Source organism: Prionailurus viverrinus, chromosome A1 (genome assembly GCF_022837055.1).
Source record: "Prionailurus viverrinus isolate Anna chromosome A1, UM_Priviv_1.0, whole genome shotgun sequence".
NCBI lineage: Eukaryota > Metazoa > Chordata > Mammalia > Carnivora > Felidae > Prionailurus > Prionailurus viverrinus.
Genome location: NC_062561.1, coordinates 8,088,222 through 8,097,936, shown reverse-complemented (window position 1 = coordinate 8,097,936; position 9,715 = coordinate 8,088,222).

Sequence of the window (9,715 nt, the reverse complement as noted above, 5' to 3'; positions counted from 1 at the left end):
CGGGCCCCCAACACTACAAAGTTCAGGCTCCAGGAGATGCTGTTGGGCCTGAGGACTCTCTCGCCTCAGCTCAAGTTCCTTCTGCACCGGCTTCACTCTCAGACACACCCTTTCTGCACGGTGGCCGGGGGGGCAGCCTCGGGACCACATCCCTCGGTGGGGCGATCCCAGGGAAAAGGGCCCCCCCCCCACTGTTCTGGAAGAGGCTCTAGGAAGGAGGCGTAGTGGACCAGGTGGTTGACTCTCGTGCTGTCCCCGAGCCAGTGGCGGTGGGGCTGCAATGAAACAGAACTGACCCCACCGGTTCTCAGCTGGAATGACAGCGGCGAAACGTGGTTCCCTGCAGGAGCTGTTATCAGAAGGGAGAACCGGGTACTGGGCAGGTAGGAGCGCGCGGATCCAGCGTGTACCCATAACTAGCCTTATCTGCATGTAGCAGACACCCAGAAATTTCTGTCAGGACAAATGGTTATTTCTGCGCAGTCACTGGCTGCATCCGCATTGTGTACCTTCAAAGCCGTAAACCCTCCCAGAGTGATTTCTCTGTCTATACTACAAGTCAGCTCCGGGGGAGGCATAATCCCCTTGTAGCCTACTGTCTTGCTTAAAACCTTTTCTTTCCCCTGGGGATAAAGATTTAATCTTTATCATGGCCTACCAGGTCCAGCCGCATCCTGGGCCACACTCCAGGTTATCCTCAGCCATTCTGGTCCCTTTCTGTCCTTCACCATGCTGCCTCAGACCACAGGACCTTTGCACGTGCTATTCTTTTGCCTGAAATGCCCTACTCCCTACTCTTCCATCTTTACCTGGTTAACACCTCATCTTTCTTTAGACTCAGCCCAGTCTTAACCTCGTCAAGTGACCTCTCTGCATATAATGATGAATTCTCATAACACCAGGTACCCCTTCCAGGTACTGGGCATCACAGTTATAATTTTTGTTTGTTTTTGTTTTTTGGGTTTGTTTTGTTTTGTTTGTTAATTTTGTTTCTTTGTTTTGATTGAGATAACAGTTGTAATTTCACATTTATTTATTAAAAAATTTTTTTAATGTTAGTTATTTTCGAGAGAGAGAGAGAGACAGAGCATGAACAAGGGAGGGGCAGAGAGAGAGAGAGAGGGAGACACAGACTCTGAAACAGGCTCCAGGCTCTGCCTGTCAGCACAGAGACTGACACGGGGCTCAAACCCACAAACCACAAGATCACGACCTGAGCCAAAGTCAAATGCTTAACCAACTGAGCCACCCAGGCACCCCTAACATTATTTTTTTGATTCTTAAATTCTGTCTATCTCTGCTACTAGACTGTAAGGCCCACGGTGGCAGAAACTGTTATTTTTCTCTTCCTTTCACCATTAAGTTGCTAGCATAGTTGCTGGTATTTGGAAGGAATTTAACTATTTCTCGAATGAATAAATGAATAAAGATATTTATAATAGAAATGAGACACACTGACCCCAAACACAGCGACTATGCACATTAGTAGACATTCAATTTCAGGGTGATTTCAAAATATTTAATAACCAGTATGGCAAAATCATCAGCCAACCGGATCCCGGTATGGCTGTCCCGGTGAGTGCCCATGGAGCATCAGCCCCGACTTAAATGACATGTGAAAGTGCTCCGAATCATCAACGGGTGAGAGAACAATGTATTTTAGTAGTCACAAAGTCTTAATCCACAAAACTCAGAGGTGCAAAACTGTAGAACTTTATTTTCTTTAACGGAATTTAATATTGTTTCTTGAACCCCCATTCTTCTCGTGGCAAAAACTCAGCCACTTCAGAATAAACTCAATCAGGAGGTTCTTGACTGATTCAGAGTTTTCCCTCCCTGCCCATGTGCCTGGGGACAGGTCCAAGTTCTAGCTAACACGCCACATCTTCAAGGGATCAGATCCCTCGTATCATCATCTACCCGTTCCGGCATCAGCCAAGATGTTCCCCCTTCCACCAGGTCCCTGGTCCTTGTCAACTCCCTACGTTGGCATTGGCTGTGATGATCCCCTTTCTTCTGGTGTGTTACTGGATCCCTGCGGGTCATGCTTAGCCCTCCTCTGAAGGTTTATTGACTGTCTCTCAGTAAGGGAAGGAGAGATGGCTAACTTTTGAATGCTTCACACTGGGGACAGAACAATCTGGTGGGGCTGCCTCAGATGTTCCCTACGTGGGTTGACCCGGCCGCCATTTTTTACCCTACTGATGCTCTGCCCCCCACCAGCATGAGAGAGCCCTGCCACCCAATCCGTCTCTCCCGAGATGGAAGTAAGGCTCTCCTCTACAATACCCTGTCTCCCCCCGATGCCTTCTCCCCTGCCCATCCCATTTGGTCTGGATGACTCTCTCGGACTGCAAAAAGCTGTTCTCATCTGATCATTCATTCTCCTGACTATGTTGTTGATGGCACCTCTATGCCCTAAATCCTTTCAGACCCTATTTTTTGTGACTCAAAAACTTTCTCCTTTATCTTATCTCTGCTATGAGACTCAAAGTCTATTTTGACATCCGAAAACCGAGCGGGGCTTTATTTGTTCTCTCTACATTTCTGCTCTCACCTCTCAGACACGAAGTCCAGGAAAACAGAACCTCTGACTGTTGTCTGGTTGGAGTGAAGGTTACAGGAAATATCAGGGAGAGAAAAACGCAGATAAACTCATTTAACAAGACAGAACTGCCATACCGCGATGATGCTGATAACTGCTTGCCACGTGAATCTATAAACAATGTGAGCCAAAGGGAAACATTTAAATTAGTATATGAAAAGTGTCAGCAGTGCTTTGAAGTGACATTTACAGAAAACTCTCGTTTTGTTGCTCTGTACCAAATGCAAGAGTTTCCACGTGTTTTCTCATCTAATCTCCTTTAATCTCCTTTTCAATCGGATATTTTTAGATGAGTAACACTGAAGCCCAGAGGAACTAAGTAACCTGCCCAAGTGGCCGTGCGGGGAAGGGGCAGAATCAGAATAAAAACCCGATTTCCCGACTTCCAATCCAGAACACTTCCGTGACAACGCAAAACTGGAGAGGGGCAGGAGATAAGACGGGTGGGAGTTGAAAGTTATTGGGGCGCCCGGGTGGCTCAGTCGGTTAAGCAGCCGACTTCGGCTCCGGTCATGATCTCGCGGTCTGTGAGTTCAAGCCCCACGTCGGGCTCTGTGCAGACGGCTCAGAGCCTGGAGCCTGTTTCAGATTCTGTGTCTCCCTCTCTCTGACCCTCCCCGTTCATGCTTGGTCTCTCTCTGTCTCAAAAATAAATAAACGTTAAAAAAAAAAATTAAAAAAAAAAAAAGAAAGTTACTAACTCCACTGGGGCAATTCACACGGCTGGGGCTTAGGGAAGGCCCAATAGAGCAGCAGTGTTGGAAGGGGATATTTTTGTGTTTTGGCTGCAGGGTCACTTGCATTTGTCCGGGTTCTTTGCGAGAGCTTTGGTGTTGCAACACCATTTCATTAACAGAGCTTGGTCTATAATCGAGCCGTGTCTGAATTCCAATTCACGTCAAAACGACACCCCCTGGATGGGAAAGGGTGAGGTTATAGAGGCCTGAGCCGGGTGACCAGCCTGCCAGAATACAGTCCTGGAGCCTCCACCCTCCTCCATGCCGGCCTGGCCGATGGCAGTCAGCCACGTTTGGTAGGCAAGTCCTCAGAGTTGCAGGGTCCAGAAGGAAATTCGAGATCTAATTCAGTCCTAAACTTAACTTCTCCGATTGTCGACTAAAATTAGCTGTTTCTGTGATCTTCCTATTGGCCCAGAATCCAGCCATCTTCTCGCAGGCTCGGCCCAGTCTCAGAGGGTAGAGAGAGGCCAATACAGAAGAGTCTTTTCTTTTTTCTTTTTTTTTTTAAGTTTATTTATTTATTTTGAGAGAGAGAAAGAAAGCAAGCGTAAGCAGGGGAGGGGAAGAGAGAGGGGGAGAGAAAATATCCCAAGCAGGCTCCGTGTTGTCAGCGTAGAGCCCGACACGGGGCTCAATCCCACGAACTGTAAGATTATGACCTGAGCTGATACCAAGAGTCAGATACTTAAGCCACGGAGCTACCCAGGCGCCCCCTGAAGAGTCCTTCTTGGTAAATACTAGAGTCTGAGCAGGGGGCACTGAGGAGATTCTTGGAGTTGCTCTAGCTCCGTGGCAGGGTGGCCCCAAGCCCTTCTTCTGCTGACCCCAAGATGGTCCCGATCACCTTAAATTCCTGCTAAAAGACCAGAGTGTGCCTTCTGTCAGGGCAGACCTCAGAAAAAAACAGATGCGCTGGAATATTTAAGCTAAATCCGCCAGCCCCAGGCAGAGCTGACCCCAGATGGGCTCCGCACAAAACAGACAGACCAGCTGGGAGCGTGAGTTAAGATAACGGGGGGTAGTGGCTTCTTGGCTAGGATGGGGTGTCTTGCCCGAGGAAGGGGAAGAACGTGTTTGCCTGGAGGGTAGGTGATTCCATCAGGAAAGCTTTAGGCTGGAGGAGCGGAGGAAAGAGAAGAATGCTGAGAAAAACTGGTGGAACCAGTTGCTGGGGAGTGTGGTGGGAGTGACTGGTGGGGAGGGAGAATAGGAGGCACTTGGTGATTCCCAGGGGAAAGGGAGCCAGAACCACACCTTGGACGCTCAGCTGATGCTCTGCCAGTGCCCAGAGCGAGTGAAAGAAACGAAACGGATTCCAGCCCGTACCACTGGATGGCTGCTGCGGTCTCGTGGGTGTCGCTGGCAATTGCAGGAGAGTGCCAGGCTTGCGATGCTGGGGTCCCTTTCAGTGAACCACGGGAGGGGCCAACCACAGCATGACAAGAGCTCCCCTCAAAACGATCCCTTCCCGATGTCCCTATAATCCCTATCGGGAACAGCACCGACACAGGCCCAGTCACTGAGCCAGAACTCAGGCCTCCCCCTTTTCCCCTGATCCCCGAGGCTGATCAGTCGCTGTGATCCACGGACGGACGTCCCTTTAATCTCTCTCTCCTCCTCTTCGCCCACACAGCCACGCCCTTGGCTCAGGACCTCATCATCTTCCGCCTGGCCACTGTCCTAGCCTCCCGGTAAGCCAATCCCGTCCGCGGCTCTCCATACCGTTCTAGAGCAATCTCGCCAAAACGTAAAATCATGCCACTCACTCCCCACTTAAAATCCTTCGGGCGCTCCTCACTGCCTTCAGGGTGAAATCCAAAAGGCCTTGGCAGGGCATTCAAGGCCTTTCCCAATTCTATCCCTGCCTCTCCCTCCGTCCTCACTTCCTACCGTGTCCGCGGCAGAGGCTTTGTGCTCGGGTCAGCCTAAACGGCGTGCCGTGTCCTTTCCCGCCTCGGCATTTTCCTTCACCCCTGCCTGGAGCATCCTACCACCCCCTCCCTACCCCTCAAGGTCTAAATTGCCTGTGGGCCTCCAGAACTGCATTTCGTATACCTTATCCCACAGTCTGTGCTGGGAACCCCTGCTTTGGGCTCCCTAGCCTACCTCTGTGGGCACCTGTATGCTACATACAAGACCCCTGGCCTTTGGCAAGTGTTGAGGATGTGGGAATGTCGGGAGAGATGCCCAGTTTTTCCCAAGTCATGTGTTTTCAGTGTAGATTCGCAGGGAGACCAGTCTTTCCTCATTCCCGGCGGTTGTTGCCAGTGATGATAAGCCCAGTTACGGCGGATACTCGGCTTGGGGCCAGGCCCCTCAGTAACTGAGTGGCCGGTATGGCTTCCAGGACGGCGGTGAACTGGCCAGACTTCCCCCACGGTCATCGGCACCACTAGAAACGACCCCCTCCCGAGGAGAAAAACCAGGACCCCCCATTGCTTGGCCCACCAGGTTGCTTCTTCCAAAGCGCCAGCCATCTGCTCATAGTGGGTAGGGGGACAGAGAGAAGCTGAATGTACTCTTCCTTCATTCATTCTCTTCCTGGGAAACATGGGAGGTGGGAGAGAGAAGTATGTCTCCGTATCACCCAGGCATCAAGGGCCCAGGTTTTACACCCCCTGGGGTTCATCGCAGCACCTACAGCACACAGGAGCTGCTTAAGAACTGCTTGCGGAATAATGTAATACATGAACACCCGACTACATGCGCGGTAAACGGGTTAGGAACGCAGGATTCTGAAATCAGATTGCCTGGGTTCAAACTCAGGCTCCATCACTCGCTGCGTGACCTGAGGCGAATTGCTCAACCCCCTGTGATCTGTTTCTTCACCTGAAAAATGAACATAATAAGCCCTGCCCACGTTTCAGGGTTGTGGGAATGAAGCGAGTTCATATATGTAAAGTAACAAGACAAGTGCTTGGCATATAGTAAGTGCTCAGTTAGTGTCAGCTTCTTGGAAGGAACACTGCGGATAGGATCCAAGTCCCTCCCAAAGCCAGGCAGTCCAAGAAGAACTTTCCTTCGTCAAAGGGCAAAAAGAAAGACGATGAAATATGTATGTATACGTAGGTATGTGCATATGTACACGTAATCAGATTTTTAATACTCTCTGATTACGTCCTTCCTGTTCTCCCGATGTTAAAATGTCCTTCATTTCATGAAATAATGGCTGTTTTTACTATCTTGACAAATCCAAGGATATATGGCTCTCCCAAGTGCTTTTTGAAATGTTGCTGCTCTGTGAATACAAAGGCCTGGGAACGACTTGCTTATGGCGTGGAGACCCCCGGGGGAGTCTCTCGCTGGTGAGGTCATATCATCCAGGACAGTGGTTCTCAGGCTGGGCTGCATATTAGCATCACCTGGGGAGCTTAAAAAACAAAAAACAAAACAAAACAACAACAAAAAACCGCTGATGCCTGGGTCTGACCCCCCCAGGGGTTCTAATGTAATAGGTCTGGATGTGAGGACATAAAATTTGGCCAAGGGGAGACAGGTAAGTGATGTGCAACAGGCAGCCAGACGGTGGCCATTTGTTTTCTTTTTTTAGCTCTCCAATCAAATGCACGTTCCTTTTTCTTTATGATTCTCAGGGTGGAAAACGGACCAAATAAAAACAAATAGGAGTGGAGAAGGGCCGGGAATGGAAAGAAGTAACAGAACATTTGGTTTCTCTTTGTAACATTCAGGTGCAGGAATCCCTCGATCGATCCCTCATTGTGTTCGATAAAGTCGCCTTCTCTTTCTTCTGATTTGATTTGTAAATGACTTCTCGCAAAGATAATAAAACCACATAAGGAAAACAATTCCTCAAAATCTTGCTAAAGAGTCTTTGGTATTGCTCTTCATGCCATGACCGTGACATCATCCAAAACATTTAGTCACCCAGAAACGTTCTTCCTCTCAGCTCTTAAAATTCCTTATATATTAAGATACATTTCTAATTATATTTCAAATAAGAACCAGATGTTTTGAACACTTCACTCTGAAACCTCTTCCTGAATCTTATTTAAAAACTATTAGGAGGGGGTGGGTGGCATTTTGGCTCACTCTTTCCCTGCTCTTCCTGTGTATTTCCCAAAGATTTAACATTCTCAGATCTTTATCCTGGGAATTTATAAGTTTGCCTCTAACGGCAAATTGTTTATTATCTTTTGACTTTCCACAAGGCTCAATCGGCTGTGTGTTAAGCAAAGTGAAGGGTTAAGCTTGCAGGTAGTGGTATTACCAGGGTTTTCTGTAACATTCTTAGAATTAGAGAGTGGCTCGCCAGCTGAATACTCCCTTCTCTTTGTCAACCCATGGCCTTCACCTTCCTTGCAAATGGAACAAATTTGCTTCTTTTTTTTAACGCTCACTTTAACTCATGCTGTATCTTGCCTCAAGCATGCTTAAGGCTCATGTAATAGGGAAGTGCAAAATAATACGGGAACAATTAGCTGTAACTCACAATACAAATTTCTTTTCCTCCTGGGATCTTGCCAAATCACTACTGGTTGGAGATCATACATGAGCCTAGATTAAGTTCCCACTTGAACCATATCGAGCATGAGATTTCTCACTCCTCTTGGGGGCAATTTGCTGGCGTCTTGGTGTGAAAGGTGTCCAGCTAAGGTAGAAAGGATAGGAACAGAGACTTCCGTGTTTTCCAAGGTCAAGACCACCGCTGTGTTTCTTACTCCCAACCAAGGTTGCTGAAAAGGAAAAGTGAGGCTGACTTCAGTGGCGAGTTATTCCAGCCGGAAGTGGCTTCACTGGGAGTCGGGCCTGGAAAAGATATCTCTAGTTTGGTCTTTTTCCTGCCCCCCGTGTACAAAGAATACATACGACTCAAGACTGTTTGCTCTTCCGGCTGCTGTACAGAGAGTGGGGTGAGCCGTTTAAGTCTGGCATTATTTTTCTCATACAACGTGCCAGTACAAAGTCAAGTTTGGTCCCCAGCTTGCCTTCTGACTTCATTTTCTGTCTTTGCTCCCCATTCCCTCCACCTCTTGCTGCGCCCTTCCAGGCCTCCCTCAGACAGGCTTCCCTCCCCTTCTGGACCCTGTAAATTCACAGCCAACCCTGGAAACCCAGGCCAAATGTCACCTCTCCCGCACAACCTTCCCCGGCGCCCCCCACTCAGCTAGTGGTGGCCACCTCTGTGTCCCCGTACCGTTTTGATGCGTCTCTTTGCGTCTCACCTTGTCGTACTGTAAAGTTTGGTTCGCAGCTGTGAACCTCATGGGGCTGTGGACTCTGCAAGGAGTGAGGATCCCTGGGTTCCCCGCAGTGACTGGCTCCTAGGCGAGGGAACCTATGTCTGCTCAGGGAGGGGGATGGGGACAGAGAACACGTGGCGTCCTGGCGATTCTGCTCGTCACTGAGTGACCATCCTGTGCTGAGAGAGGACAAACACAGTGCTCTCACTCTCACTCGCTGTGACCCTCGGAAGATGGGAGGGTTTTTCTTCAGTGTGACCCCTACATCACGGACCCCAAGCAGACAGCCAGCTACACCTTTCGATGTCAACTGAAGCGGTGATCCCTTCCAGAGCCGAGGCCAAATCGGCTGGAAGGCTACTCGAGAAGAGACTGCTCTATCCTTTATGGGCAACTTAAAAGACTTGCCAGGGTAGTTCTGACCGTACATGAGTTTGACCTTGCAGGCTCCTCTGGGAACCCAAACCCACTATAAATAGTTACTGAATGAAAGCCTCTTTCCCTTTTTAGATGTAATGAGCTGCTAGAAGGTAGGGGTGAGGGAACAGACCAGAGAACTGTTTAGCACCCTCATTCTCTCGGGGGAGCACAACAGAAATAAAAACAATACTCTAAATACACAAACGTGGTTTATTTAAAACCTAAGGGGGGCGCCTGGGTGGCGCAGTCGGTTGAGCGTCCGACTTCAGCCAGGTCACGATCTCGCGGTCCGTGAGTTCGAGCCCCGCGTCGGGCTCTGGGCTGACGGCTCGGAGCCTGGAACCTGTTTCCGATTCTGTGTCTCCCTCTCTCTCTGCCCCTCCCCCGTTCATGCTGTGTCTCTCTCTGTCTCAAAAATAAATAAACGTTAAAAAAAAAATTAAAAGAAAAAAACAAAAACCTAAGGGCACCTGGGGGGCTGGGGTTGCTAAGCGGCGGACTCTTGATTTTGGCTCAGGTTTGTGAAATCGAGCCCCACGTCGGGCTCAGCACTGATAGCACGGAGCCTGCTCGGGATTCTCTCTCCCCCTCCCCTGCCACCCCCCTCTGCTCTCCCCTCAAAATAAACAAATAAGCATTTTTTAAAAAGCACAGAACACTGCACCAGATGTGGGAGGGCGTGACGGTGATGAAAACAATCAGAACACACCCTTGCTACCTCCCAATGGGAGTCTTCCTTTTTTGGGGGG